Consider the following 14810-nt stretch of genomic DNA (forward strand, 5'->3'; position numbering starts at 1 on the left):
AAGTGCCACACCCATTAAAAAAACCTTTCTGAATGCTCAAAGATCTTAATAAGATTCTGTCTTGGAACCTCTGATTGTTTCTTCACCAAATTATCTTTGCTAGAGTAGTAGACGTGTTCGTACACAATGCAGAAAAGACCACTGGTTCTTTTATGCCCCTGGCTCCCTGGGATTAAGCATGAATAGGACTATAAAAGAGGACATTTAAGTCTAACCTTTGACAAAACACAACAGAGCCTGGAAGTGAGTTGCTAGCTACTCAAGCTACGTTCTCTTCCTCTATGGTTTCTTAAGTGTTCCATCCTGATTCACAATCCTTCATGTCCAACCTGACTATAAACATACACCCTTCCATCTATAAACATTGCCCAAAAACTAAATGAATACTTTGCCTCGATTTTCAATAAGGATGATAACATGGAACATGTGCATGGAGGCAGTACAACTAATGGAAATGAATGTTTAGAAATGGAAATTACCATGTCTGAGGTGGCAGAAAAATTTGAAGATATTAATGAGCTCAGATTGGAGGGGGACTAGATAATTTCCAGCCCAGAATATTGAAAGAACTGGTAATCGAGATTGCTAATCCAGTAGCAAGAATTTTAAATAAATTTATCTATTATGGAGTAGTACCATAGAATAGGAGAATAGCTAACATCATACCTATATTTAAGAAAGGGGGAAAAAATGATCTGGACAATTAAAGATCTGTTAGTCTGACCTCAGTAGTATGCAAGTCTTTAGAACAGATTGTTAAGGAAAGAATAATTAAATTAATGGAAGGTAAATGGTAAAGAGGATGTAATGCAATATGGGTTTACAAAAGGTAGAGCATGCCAGACTAACCTGATTTCCTTCTTTGAGAAAATAACTTGATTTTTAGGTAAGGGAAGTGCAGTAGAGCCAATATACTTGGACTTCAGTAAAGCATTTGACATGGTACCACATGGGAAATTATTAGTTAAATTAGGGAAAATAGGGATCAGTACAAGGGGAGAAGGCAACAAGTTATGCTGAAAGGTGAATTATCGGACTGGAGGGAGGTAACTAGTGGAGTCCCTCAAAGATCGGTCTTGGGACCAATCTTATTTAATATTTTTATTAATGACCTGGGCACAAAAAGTAGGAATGTGCTAATGAAATTTGCTGATAATTAAAAATTGGGAGGCATTGTCAATACAGAAGAGGACTGGAACATTATACAGGAAGATCTGGATGATCTTGAAGATGAGTGACAGAAATGGGGTGAAATTCAACAGTACAAAGTGCAAGATCATGCACTTAGGATCGAATAATAAGAATTTCTGCTATATTACAAGCATCAGTCAGAAGCGACAGAGAAGGAGAGAGACCTGGGTATGTGGGTTGATCACAAAATGACTATGAGCCACCTATGTGATGCAATATGAAAAAGGCAAATGCAATCTAGGATGTATCAGGCAAGGCATTTCCAGTAGAGATAGAGAAGCATTAAGACCACTGTACAAGGCATTGGTGAGACCTCACTTGGAATACTATTCACAATTCTGGTCACCCGTGTTCAAGAAAGATGAATTTTAACTGTAAAAGGTGCAGAGAAGAACTACTAGGATGATTAGGGGAATGGAGAATTTTATGAGAGGAAACTGGAAGAGGTTGGCCTGTTTAGTCTAGCAAGAGAAGGACTGTTTAGCAAAAAAAAAAAAAAGTAATCAAGCAAAAGAGCTGAAGGACAATGTTGGCATAAGAATAAATGGATATAAATTAGTCATGCACAAATTCAGGCTGGAAATTAGAAGACTGTTTCTAACCATTAGAAGGGTGAGGTTCTGGATGTCAGGAGTGAAATCCTTCTGCTGAGCCTGAGGACTAGCCAGCTCACCCGCCAGGCAGATTAATAAACTCAGCTGGGTTGCAGTAGGACTGTCTGATTGGCTGACCTTGAAGGGAGCAGCAGGCCTGCTTTTAAGCGTGGCAGCAGCAGCTGTACGTTACTGGCCACTCAGTCCTTATGCCAGCAACTGTGATAACTGCTGTGCCTGCCTTGTTCCCAGCCTTATTCCTGCCCTGCTTCAGTCCACTTCAGCCCTGCTTTCCTGCTTTTTCCTGATTCAGGTTATGACCCTCAGCTTGACTCCCCTGGTTCCTGACCCCAGCTATGATCCTCGACTTGACTCCTGGTTCCTGACTCTGGCTCTAACCCTTGACTCCAGTACTTGGCTCCCAACTCCTGCTGCAACTGTTAGGCCTGACTCGTGCTCCAACCGATAAGCCTGACCGCCCACACCCTGGTCATGACACTGGAACACCCTCCAACAGGAGCTGTGGAGGCAATTAGTTTCAAGAGAAGGTGGGACAAATTTATCAGTATGATTGTATGGCAGGGTTCATCAGCCCTGAGCCTCACCTCTGGTTTATTTCTTATATGCTTTAAAACTCATGCTTCAGGGTTTCAGCCCGCCACCTGCAGGTGTCAGGAAGGGACCTTTGTGCCCCCCATGTATTCTGGGATTGAGTTTTTAAAATTTCCTTCCTCTGAAGCATCAGGGAGGACCAAGGCTCTGCGGTGGCACCAACCTAGCATCCTTTCTATCAGGTGCTTGGCTAGCTGGATCTTGCTACTATGCTCAGGGTCTAACTGATTGCCAGATGTGGGGGGAGAAGGAATTTTTCCCAGGTCAGATTGGCAGCAACCTTGGGGGGCTTTCATCTTCCTCAGCAGGGAGGGTTATTTGCCAGGATTATTTGTGTATATCTCTTAATCATTTCCCTGTCATTGCAGGTATCACCTTTTGGGGTGTAGTCCAGACCAGTGGGGGGTTGTGTCACTGCCTGCCCCTGCAACCTTGGGTGCCTCACATACTTTTCTATTGTAATGCCTAACATGGGCTGCTCACAAACTGCCTACCAGCATGCAGGTCACACCTGAGTGTTTGTGTGCAGCTGTAGCCCTAGTCCAGCAACTCTGACCCCAGCAACTTGTCAGCAATTCACCGGTCACAGTCTGGCTTCCACCAGACTTAGTTACTACTTGCCAGGTGATCTCAATGAACTCCCATGCCTGAATTTTCCCAGAAATGTGTGTTCTGCACTGTCCAGCCTTCTCCTGGACAGATCAGATATTAAAGGTCTGTTGCCCCTGTAAAGGGTCAACATTCAACAGTCTGCTATTTTAACTGGTGTTGCCAAACAATTCAGTGTAAACACAGCACTAAATTGGTTCAAATTGAAAAATAAAACCAGTTTATTTAACTACAAAGAGATAGGTTTTAAGTGAATTCAGGTATCAGATATTAAAGTCAGAAATGGTTACAAGAGAAGTAAAGTGCATTCTAGTAGCTAAAACTTAACAAGCTGGACTTGATTCAAGGTAAAATCATGTTCCCAGCAATATGACTGACCAAATTCTCAGGTCAGGCTCTTCCCCCAAAGTCACAGGGCTGGTTCTGTTGTTGTCTTAGATGAAAGAGAGAGAGCTTGAGGTTTTCTATCCCTTTCTTTTATATTCCAGTTAATCTTTGAAGTGGACTCTTCTGAGGGTTACCTGTCAAAGCAAAGATTATTCAAGCAGTAAAGAAGTCATGTGCCATCTGTTAGTGAAGGGGGCTCCATGCTCTTTCTTCTCACCTGTGTTTGCTGAAATGCAAATTTGCTGTCTCCTGCCATCTCCTCTCCCTGCAGTCTTAAGGAATTCGTTTACTTTTTATATATAAATTGAGGTAAACACACATTTCTTTGGTCAGGATGCCTAGGCAGGGCTGTGTGATTTTGAACTTATGCTAATATCGTACAGGACGATTTCGTAACTTTATATATAATGTTGCAACCCACATTTCATCGTGATATTATTGACCAGTGAGAGATTGATTTTCAAATGATACCTCAAAGGCATATTTTGTACAAAGACTATTACAGTAGTGTGTAGGGTGTGAATACAGGGGTACTTTTGGTCACAGTGGGGACCTCAGGCAGTAGTGCACCTCGGTCCATTCTATTCTTTGCCTGTGGCACTTAATGGCCTAGTCTCCTCTGGGCTGTAATACTGTGGGTCTGATTTCAGTTGTTGGGGTTAGGGTGCGTTTTCTGGGTGGTGTTGGTAGCCTGGAGTAAATGGGGGGAGACTGTTTGCTTCCACCCCTGCTTTCCCTCCATTTGGCCTGTCCCTATAACTGCAAGGTGAGGCCAAGTGTGATTTTTTTCTTACTGCTGAAGAAAAATTCAGACAAGCAGCTCCCAAGAGAGGTATAAGTACAGTACATACAGACATAGCCATGTTTTCATTCGTATGTAAACACGTATACATTTGTTTGCAGATTAGTTGCTAGTACCCAGACTGCATATCACCAGTGCAGCCACTAATGTCATGAAGTACTGACAGCCCTGGTCTAGGCAGAACCCTGCCTCTGACTGATGCAGTTGATGGCAAGACCTGCTCCTCTGAATACATCCAGTGGCTTTGGCTACAAAGGTAGAACAATAGCTTCATGTAATTCAGCACCCCTGGATGGCCTGGTGGTGGCAAATGGACCTGGGATCACTGGTCTAAATGCAGGAGTCTTTATTATCTTGTAGATATAGAGTTCCAGGTTCAGTCCCTGCTGCTTACAACTGACTCACATGTTACAAGTGGGGGCTTGTCCAAGGATTTCGGCTGTGGAGGACCTCCAAAGCTTGGGGAGGCACACTGCCAGCCAGGAGGCATGTACAAGTAATACTAAAGTGTGGTTCTCTGTCCCCTCTATGAGTTGGCTGCAGCCTTCAAGTTAAGTCTTTTAGCTCAGGCAGGAGTATCTCATGCTTTTAAATGCAGAGTTCCTGGATTCAGTCCCTTCCCCTTTGGGGGTATTGTGTTACATTAAAAAATGATAGAAAGATCAGAAGCACTTTCTAAAATGGGACGCTGTGATCCAGGGACTCTTAGTGCCAACTGGCAGAGGGCACAGGAAGTGCAGAGGGTTTTACAGGGATCCCCTGGTTCAGATGTATGCATAATATAGTTCACCAAAGGGTGTCATGTGAGGTCTCTTCCCTGACCATCATAATCATTGTGAAATGTATGTATGGGTAATATTTAAGAAGTTATGTATCTATAATAAAATGTATGTTCTTAAGGTCTTGGAGCTAAGGCAGCTCATCAGGCAGTGACATACCTTGGAAATGTTGCCTTCAGGCAGCAGGGCATCTCCTTCAGGTAGCAGACACCTATCTCCTTGTCTGGTCATTTATTGTATGCCTCAGAATGTATGTCTATTTGCGTACTGAGTCATAGGATAAATAAGAGTGAAATCTCCTGAAGAGGAAGTTTACAGGACAAAACAAACAGCAGGGTTATGTCCAGCTTTTGAATAAAGACAAAGGCGCGTTTAGGTATATCTTGGATTTCAGTGTGTTGCTTGGCCCTTCTTCACCTAAAGGCAAGATGACACCATGCCTGTCTCATGAAAGGAGAATCCCAGCCAGCTTGACTGTAAAATGCTGCAAGGATTTTGTGTGAGCATTATTCTATAAAGACTTGAGAGTATCTTGTTAATTAAATCTAGGCCCTATAATGTCTGTTAAGATTGTTTTATACATAGCCATTTGTTTCCAATACTATTTCTTGCTATTATTTGAATCCCTATGCTTTTTTAAAATAAATGTATACTTGATTTCACTAAGCATATATAAGTGCTGTATGTTAAGCAGAGTGGTGATCTGAAGTGGTAAGTTGAGTGGACTGTCTTTGGATGCAGTGAATCTGTTAATACTGTGAGTTGCCAATGGACCCAGGGCTGGATACTCCAGGGAGGGCACAAGGGGCAGAATGTGCCTATTGCTAATCTGTAGAGAAACCGCAAGGCCTGGAGGGATGAGCTTGTATTGCTGTTGGAGTTGGGGAGCTGACCACTGGCAGGCACAGATGAGGCTTCCTCATGCTAAAGGCAAGTGGGAGCAATGCACCTCACAACCCTGGGCACCCCTGGGACGTGTCACAGGTGCCCACTTTCTCTCTCCCTCTCTCTCCCTCCACTTGATAGATTTTATCTGCACCAAGAGATTTATATAAAACAACCTGTCTATATGGTCAGATTCTGGTCTCATGTACACTTGAGTAATTCCATTGATTTCACTGGGTTTGGGCCAGATGTCCATCAGTTTTACTGAGATCGGAATTTGGCCCTTAGTTACTAAGATAAAGCAATTCCATCTGTTAGTGTTTTCATTCAGAGAAAACCAAGTCTTGTAGCTTTAACCATGTTCTCTATTTTCCTTACCTCCCACGGCCGCTCATTCCAATAGCACTCTGGACTGCTGCCTGCAGCCTTACAGTCTCAACCAGGAAGCTATTGTTTTCAGTGCCCTATGCAATGAGGTCTGAGCTGCTCAGGAGAGTGAAACAGCTGAACTGAAACCTTAAGCAACTGGTTGAAAACTTCACCATTAAGAAGTTTCACTTCCCAAATAGTGCTGTGCTATAAATAGTCTGTGCAGTGGGATATGACATTTACTCCCACACACAAGACAGACAGCACTCTTTGTTACCTGCGTACTATGGGCCTTAACCCATGAGTTACCTGAGAGCAAAAAAGGACAAGGACTCTCCACTTCCCTCAGCTAGACCTGTGCAACTGCACTCAAGTCAGTGGGGGTTGCACTGGTGTAAGTCAGGCAGAATTGGACCCAGGTTTACTACACTTAAGCACAGGAAAAATCTTCCAGTATCATTTCAAACTCTCAGATCATTTCCCGTAGCTAAAGGCTTCTGCCTCTGTACTTGCTATATTTGCACTTCTATCGGGGCGGTGGATTCAGGTTCCCACCTGCATGCATTATTCCCTGTAAATTGTGTGCACATGTGAAGGTGAGAGCAGGAATCAGGATCCGGCTGGGAAGCAGGTAGGCACCCAAGCCGACCAAACCTCAGGGCTCCCCTCATGCAGAGCACCCATGTCTTTTCTGATCCCTGAGACCCCAACTTCCCCACTCTGCTCCATTACCCCTCATTCCCACCTGATCCCCATGCAGAGAAAGCTTCCTCTGCCTCTCACCTCTATAGTGCCTTCCATCTGAGGATCTCAAAGTACTTTACTCCAGAGTAAGGATGCTTAAAGCAATGCGTTGGAACTCGGGAACATTTGGTTAAATTCCTGGCACTGCTACAGACTGCGTGTGTGACCTTAGGCAACTCACAATCTCTCTGCCTCAGTTCCCCTTCTGTGAAATAGGGATAATAATCCTTTGTCTGTTTTGTCTACTAACATTGTAATCTCTTTGGGAAAGGAATGTCTCTTACTATGTCTTTATACAGTGGTACTGCACTGGGGCCCCCCATCTCAGCTGAGGTCTTCAGGTGCTAGTGTAATAAATAATTTTATAGACATCACATCACAAAATCCCCATGGAATAGATCTCTGTATTATCCCTATTTTTTAGGGATGGAGAGACTGAGCATAGTGATTCATAGATTTGAAGGCCAGAAGGGACCATTATAATTATCTATTCTGATCTCTTGCCTAGCACAGGTCAGAGCATTTCACCCAGTGTTTCCTGTATCAAGACTATATCTTCCAGTTGAGCTAGAGCATATTTTTTGGAAAGATAAGGAAAGTGGCTTGTCTATGGTCACACAGCAAATCAGCTCCACAGATAGAAACAGAACCAATTTTTACAAAAGGTAAAAAGAGATTTTTAATAAGTTGTAGTGCCTTATTCAAAACATGCCATCCAATGAGAAGATAATTATTGGAGCAGATCTAAATGCACACGTTGGAACGGCAAAGGCTGCAAAGTTCAAGGAAGGCACAGCACTGGAATCAGAAACTCATAGGGAGAAAATAGTCGTACAGACTTGGCTGGCACTGCACATGATGATTGCAAACACACCGTTTCAGAAGAGGGAAGGCCACCTCAAAATTTATGCCAGTGGAGGACACAAGTCCCAAACTGGTTTCTTTTTAACAAGAAGAATTAATAGATTATTAATAATGAATTGTAGGGTAATACCCAGCAAGTGCATTGTTAAGCAACACAGACTTCTTATGAACTTCAGAATGCAGGGACCGTAGCAACATCTACACTCATGGGCACAGGAAACGCCTAAGGGATGGAAACTTAAAGATAGGAAAGAAAAAATCCTTAAACAAGAAATAAAGTGTATATTTCCTGACACAAGGATGCTTGGAGAATAATTGATACAAAGTTAAGTTAATGTTGCTGAAAACAACTCATGAAGCCTTAGCAGCGATGACACCAGTGTCAAAAGTGAGACTTGGTGGTGGAATCCTCAAGTTAAAGAATCCATTGAGAAGAAAAAATTAGCTTTTAAAAAATGACAGGCAAGTGGACTGAGCAGTGATAACATGGCTTATATGGAGGCAAAAAAAGAAGGCCAAAATAAGTGTTGCAACAGCTAAAAATCTGGACTGTGATGAGTTATATCATCTACCGGGAAGATATGAAGGGGAAAAGACCATCTACAAACTCAGTAAGGCAAGAGAGAAAACAATGAGGGATGTGAACGAGTTTACTTATTATAGAAATGAACATGGTATATTGCAAATAAATGGTCACTATAAACTCTGGAGTGATTATTTTGAAAGAGTGATGAATGAGGAGAACCGAAGGAAGGAACTAAGAATGTGTAAGCCAAACTGGAGCATGACAGATGGTAAACAGGTCATGGAAGCACTTAGGAAAATGAAAAAGAAGAAAGCACCTGTGCTAGATGAAGTACCAGGGGATGCGCTAAAGTTATTGGAAGGAAAGGCATCACATTATTTTACAAATCTGTTCAAAATGATATTCTCAAGAAAGAGGAAGTTTCAAATGAATGATGCAAAAGTTTTGTGGTGCCCTAAACATGAAGGAGATACTACACTGTGGGGCTGTGAGAGGTCCCCCTGTAGGGGGCAGCGCCGGGGACTCTCCCTCTGAGTCAATCTCAGAGGAAGGCCACACCTCCCGGCGCCTACGACTTTGGGGAGTCCGAATTAAGGGGCCACCTCCGGCCCTCAGTAGGGCGAGCCTGGGTTCAGGTCGCCCCTTTTGGGGAACAGTCTCTCGCGCCACGGGGCGCACTAGCAGTCTATGGTCCAGCCCTCTATCAGGGACGGGCCAGCAGCGGGAAACAAACCTCAGCCCTCAGCCGGGCGTGGACATGGTCTATAGCCTAGCCCCCGCCCCCTGGAGGGCAGGCCAGTGAACAGTCTCGAGCTCTCAGACCGGGCGAGGAAGCAGTCTATTGCCTAGCCCCCAGGAGGGCAGGCAAGCAAACACACACAAGCTCGGGCCCTTGGTAGGGCGAGCAGCAGGCTACAGCCCGGCCTTAGGCAGGGCAGGGCAGAGGGACAGCAGTCTCTAGTCCTTAGCAGGGTGAGTAAGTAGCCTAGGGCCTGGCCGGTCTGGTAGAGCAGGCAGAAGAACACACGCACGCCCGAGCCCTTAGCAGAGGGAGCAGCAATCTATGGCCCGGTCCTTAGGCAGGGCAGGCAGTAAGGGACAGGTTCTGGCGCTCAGCCAGCATCCACCCCAGGTCAGGGTGAGGGGAGGCGGGAGGGGGACGCAGGCCCACCCGTCTCCACTGCGTCCCAGCCCAGGGCCTTGGCAGTGATGGGGGTCCTATCACTCGGTCAGCAGGGCTCCGGCTGAAACGCGCTGACTCACCGTGAGCGTCAGCTCAGCCGCACTACAGTCGGCTTCCCTGAGCTTCTTCCTCCCGCCCTCTCCCTAGAGTACCTGGGATCCGTTGTCTTCCTCTGGGTCGCTGGGGTAGAAGGTGTGCGGGAGTCCCACGAGTCCCTCCCCGTCAATTGGCAGCAGGTCCAGAAACTGTGTGGGGTCCTCTGTGGAGGGTAGTTCCTCCAAGCCCTCAGGTCCTCCGGCAGCTGGCAGCTCAGGCAGGCCTTCCTCCGGGTCCCAGGCAGTGGGCAGCTCCTCCAGATCTGCAGGGCCCCATGCCATGGGTAGATCCAGCAGCTTCTCCTCTGAGTAGGCGTCCAGTGCGGCCCTAGGCTCGAGCCCCAAGGGAGAAGTGTCCTTCTCCCTCGGCCGCTGGGCCCTAACTGAGCGAGCAGGCCTGGGTTTTAAAGGCCTAGCCCCGCCCACCTGCTTCTGGTCAGGTGGTGTCCTGTTGGGTTCCCATCCCCAGGGGGGGTTTGGCTCTCCCTCTACATCAATCTCAGAGGGAGGCCACACCTCCCGGCTACAGGCCGATTATCACCGAATTAAGCTGATGTCACAGGGTATTAAAATATGGGAGAAGATTATTGAAAAGCGTCTGCATGGAAAAGTTGAAATTTGGAAGTATTAGTATGGATTTATGCTGGGAAGTATAATTGATGCCATATATGGTCTATGAATCCTCATGGAGAAGTTCAGAGAAAAGAGATGGGCATGGTTTTGTGGACTTGGAGGAGGTGTACAATCATGTACAAAGAGAATTAGTTTAGTGGAGTTTGCGATGGAGTGGTGTGCCGGAATGATGTGTCCATCTTATCCACGATATGTATGATGGAGTGACTACTGTAGTCAAAACCAACAGAAAATTTCCAATAAATGCTGGCCTGTACCTGTGGTCAGCATTGAGCCCTTTCTTGTTGAATGTTTTCTTGGATGTGATATGTAAGACTATATGAAAAGAGTCGCCTTGGAACATGCTGTTCACTGATGACTTACTGATATATGAAGTACCTTGTGAGACCCAGCAATTGGCAACACAGTTTTGAGCAGAAGGGACTTAGACTGAACATTGGTAAGACTTAGGCTATGAAAACTGAGGGAGGAGGACCCACCATAAAGGATATTACAGGCACAGACCTTGCAGTGAAAGAATTGAACTACCTAGTGTCAATGGTTGCTGACAATGGTGCCCTCCTGAATGATGCTTGGCATTGTACCGCAGCTGCTTGTTGCAAATGGAGGGAGCTGACCCCAGTTCTCTGTGATGATAATGCCAATAAAGTTAAAAGGTAGAATGTATAAAACTGTAAATCGACCCATCCTAGGGTATGTCTTCACTGCTGTGGCATCAGGGATCGATGTAGCAGCTCTCCAGTTGACTCCATTAATCCACCTCCCAGAAAGAAGTAAGGTTGCATCAATGAGAGGGCATCTCCTGTCGACACAGCGCAGTGAAGACGCCGCGCTACGTAAATGTAAGTAAGTCGATGGGAGATACAAAAGCCACATTATGTAGCTTGCGTATCTCCTGTCAACTGCTGCTCCAGTGTAGACCAAACTGTCATGTACAGAACAGAGATTTGGCCAGCCACAAGAAAAGAAATCAGTATGCTCTCCCCCACAGAAATAAAGGTGTTGAGATGATGAAATGGTTGGATGCTCCATGATAGGAAATGAAATGAGGTTACGAGGGGCCCCAGAAGAAGACAAGTTGAGGGACACCAGGCTACGTTGGTATGGACATGTTGAGCAGAGACCTGAGAGTTCTTTTGGTAAGATGGCTTTTGTAATGATCGTGAATGGAAGATGACCAAGAGGGAGGCCAAAAACTCAGTACGTGAACTGAATATCATCAGCAGACCTTAGAGAGACCAGTTTGCACAACAGCCAGGCATACAATCATGAGTTTTGGAAGAAGGCTACAAAAGTCGCTGACCCTGAATAGGGAAGTGTCAAGAAAGAAGAGCTGGAAGCAGAACTGAGAAATCAAGGCTCTCAGTCTTATGATTTAGACAGGGTTCCATCCACTCCTACTCAGCAATGGATAAAAGAGGGAAGGAAAAAAAGCAGAAAGTATTACATATAAGCAGAACTGGATCTAAATAGCATGGGCCTGATTCTGACATCACTTAGGCTAGCTTCACACAAGTGTAAATCTTTTGATTTCACTGGAATTACTCCTGTTTCATACTAATGTGAAATCAGAGTCAGGCTCATTGTGTTTCAAAGCTTTTCATTGGCTTTCGAAATACAAAGAGTGCAATTAATCAGAGTTTGCCTTGAAGGGAATATGCTTTTATATGGTTTCCTCTTATCTTTGCCAAATTATGATCAAGTTAGTTGTCTTGCTGCACAAGTTCTGCTTTTGGCTCTGTTTTATTGTCAGGAAACATATGTAATCATTTTAACAGCTGTGTGTCCTGTTCAAAGTGAGCTCTCAGTCTGAGTTGGGTGTGGGTCATGCAAGGGCTGGGGAACAAGCTTTCATTTCTGGTTTGTGTCCCAAGTAAACAAACACACTTTACTTTTTTGTTACAGAGTACATCTGAGAATGTCAGTGTTTCGCAAACCAACCTTAGTAAAGCTGGAGCCTCGCCTTTGCTTTATGAGGTAAGTGTCGTGATCCCTGATACACAGAATGGTTAAAGCCACAGTTTCTAAAAATGGCCTCTGATTTTGGGTCTATCAGGTTTGCATGGCCAGGCTGAGACACCTAGGGCCCAGTTTTCACTTGTAGATCCCATTCCTTCAGTTGGAATTGTGCATACTCAGCAGTTCCGAAAATCAGGCCAAAGGCAGGTAAAGGTGGGCACCCAATACTGAGGCTGTCAAAATCCGTAGTCGCTTTAACGTTCCAGAATAAGTGAGTTGTCCAAGATCATACAGCACATCAGAAGCAGAACCAAAAAACAGAACCCAAGACTCCTAATCCCCTACGCTACATAGCCGCCCTGTACCTTGTTCTTAAGTATATGTGACGAAGTCAGATCTGACAGAAGGCAGGTCTATCAGCCCTAGAACGGCAAAGGCCCTGTTCCCTATGAACAGAAAAGACGTTACCTTAGGTCAATTAGAAACACCTGAGGCCAATGAAGGGCTGCCAATGACCTTTAAAAGTCCCTCTTCTGGAGGGAGGAGAAATAAAGTGAAGCAGGGAGAAAAGGCTTCTCCTGGGTGGAAGGCTCTCTCTCCTCCCTATAGGGAAAACATCCAAGTTAACTGCTGGTTGGGGATGAACTGAAGACTAGGAGATAGCATAGTAAGGCAATACCCTGGAGAGGGACAGGGAAAGGTGGTTGTTTTTTTGTGTCATGAGTTTGTTTTTTTGTTTTGCTTAAAAGAACTACTTGGGCCTGCCCTGTGAATATTGAAAAATAAACCAGAGTGAAGAATAAAAACCCACTGGAATAGGCGTGATTTACTCCAGGCCTCCACCACCGGAGGGAGAAACAGGCTGACAAGGCGAAGGAGGTGCCTAGCTACTGTATACGCACAAACGTACACACAGTAAGATGCTTCTCATCTAAACCTTTCCACAATGCCAAATGTTATTTAAGACTGTGGTAGAAAATAATACCTAAAATGTTTCCTTGGGAGTCTCATAATATTTGGTGATTCTTTTAAAAAATGTCTAGCCTTCATAGTTGCAGATAAAAGTATGAGAATGTACCTTAAAACCAAAATACAAATAAATAACCCAGTAGTTTGTTTGAAGTTTCATTATTTTGGGGGACTTAGCCCATGATTTTGAACACTTGGGGGTGGTGATAGTGCAGCTGGACTTTGCACTGCCTACTTTTAGCAATACCTCCTGAGGCTGAGATGTGAGTTCCCCAGAGAGAGTTTTCTGTCAAACCAGCTGCCTGTGGCTGTCAGCTGCCTCTGACTGTACAGCTAAGATCAAACTTCCACCTGTTTGTCAGATTTGGGCAGTACATTTTCACAGCTTCTCTGGGAAATGCAAAAGGATCTTAGTTGAGGTGCTAGAAAGAGTGATCCTCACAAAACCACCATAACTACTGCCTTCTCTACTGAAAGTGCCACAAAGAGGCCAAGGACTGAAGAGTCCATGCAGACAAGCTCCTGTTCTGTCCTCTAGAAGAGAGTTTGGAGGGCCAGGTTGAGGCATGTTAACATCGGGGAGGAGCTGGAACTGCCATTGCACATGCTGTTTTTGCTTTGCAGATAAAGAATATTTTGGTCTCCCTCAGACTGTCAATCTAGCTTCTTTCCTCAGTAACTTCATGTCATTATGCAAAACTGATGAGCCTTTAGCCTTTTTTGGTACATGAGGATTTTTATTCCACAGGTATCTAAGCCAAGAAGTGAGGTGCAGGCAGAGTCTTTGCACTTCATTAAGTACAGCAAATAGGAGCTGGAGGCCAGAGTTTTCACTGGGGCACTGTACTTTCCCATAGTTACACTGGTCCTCATTTCTGAAAATGCCTCCCATTACCCTGATGTTAGCTACTAGCTTACCTATTCAAATCCTTCCATTGGCCCTTTGGAACCCCCAGTCAAGAGTGTGTGTGTGCTGTGTAGTCTGGGGCACCAAGCATTCATCTGGAAAAGCTAATCTGTTAAACTATGGCCCATAGAAATGGGATGCAAAGATTTGTTTTCCAGTGTTTTGAAGGGGGTCAGAATTGCCCCTGATTACAGCAGTTTGTAAAAATCCTTTTCTCATGCCGTTCACTCTGATTCCCTGGCTCTCAGCTTTAACCGTCTCCCTTCCTATGATCTGTCCCCAGCATCCTAGGAAAGCTGGAAGATCCAAGACCCAGTCCTGATACCCCCAGGCTCCAGAGAGGGAAGTTTTTGTTACTAAAGCAGCACTGGGGTGCACCAGGGGAAGAGAACCTTTGAGCTGAAGGGAACAATGCTCTTCACCAAGGCTCATGGTAGGAATAATTGGAGGATTGGGCCTGGAAAATTACTTGTGGATTAAAATCTCAGTCACACAGAACCACATGGGGAGAACCTCAGGCACACCAAAGAGGTACAGCAGGCTCCAATCTTGGGACCTTAGAGAACAGTGGTTTTGGAAACAAAATATTCAACTAGGTAAGATGGGCCTGAGCAAACCTCAGCTCCAAACACCTGAATTTTGGGGAATTTGAAATCCAGATTACATGCTGTGGCTTGAACCCATGTCTACTGAAAAGTGGCAC

At 44.9% G+C, this 14810-nt stretch overlaps 1 protein-coding gene and 1 long non-coding RNA gene across 2 annotated transcripts in view; one reads left to right on the forward strand and one right to left on the reverse strand.

The window, feature by feature from the left end:
- MAP3K14 (mitogen-activated protein kinase kinase kinase 14) overlaps positions 1–1956 on the reverse strand; it is a 32833-nt gene extending 30877 nt beyond the window's left edge. The window contains exon 1 of the mRNA XM_067556261.1: positions 1794–1956. The gene's annotated coding sequence lies outside the window, so the exon portion shown is untranslated. The remainder of the gene's footprint in view (positions 1–1793) is intronic.
- A 30-nt stretch (positions 1957–1986) lies between these two features.
- Positions 1987–13341, forward strand: LOC137158485 (uncharacterized). Its single transcript, XR_010921432.1, has 3 exons — positions 1987–2332; positions 12178–12249; positions 12981–13341. It is a non-coding gene; the product is annotated as an uncharacterized lncRNA (long non-coding RNA).
- Positions 13342–14810: the final 1469 nt, after the last annotated feature.

The sequence above is a fragment of the Emydura macquarii genome, unplaced genomic scaffold (genome assembly GCF_026122565.2).
Source record: "Emydura macquarii macquarii isolate MOO-44397 ecotype Brisbane River unplaced genomic scaffold, CSIRO-AGI_Emac_v2 contig_1692, whole genome shotgun sequence".
Taxonomy (NCBI): domain Eukaryota; kingdom Metazoa; phylum Chordata; order Testudines; family Chelidae; genus Emydura; species Emydura macquarii.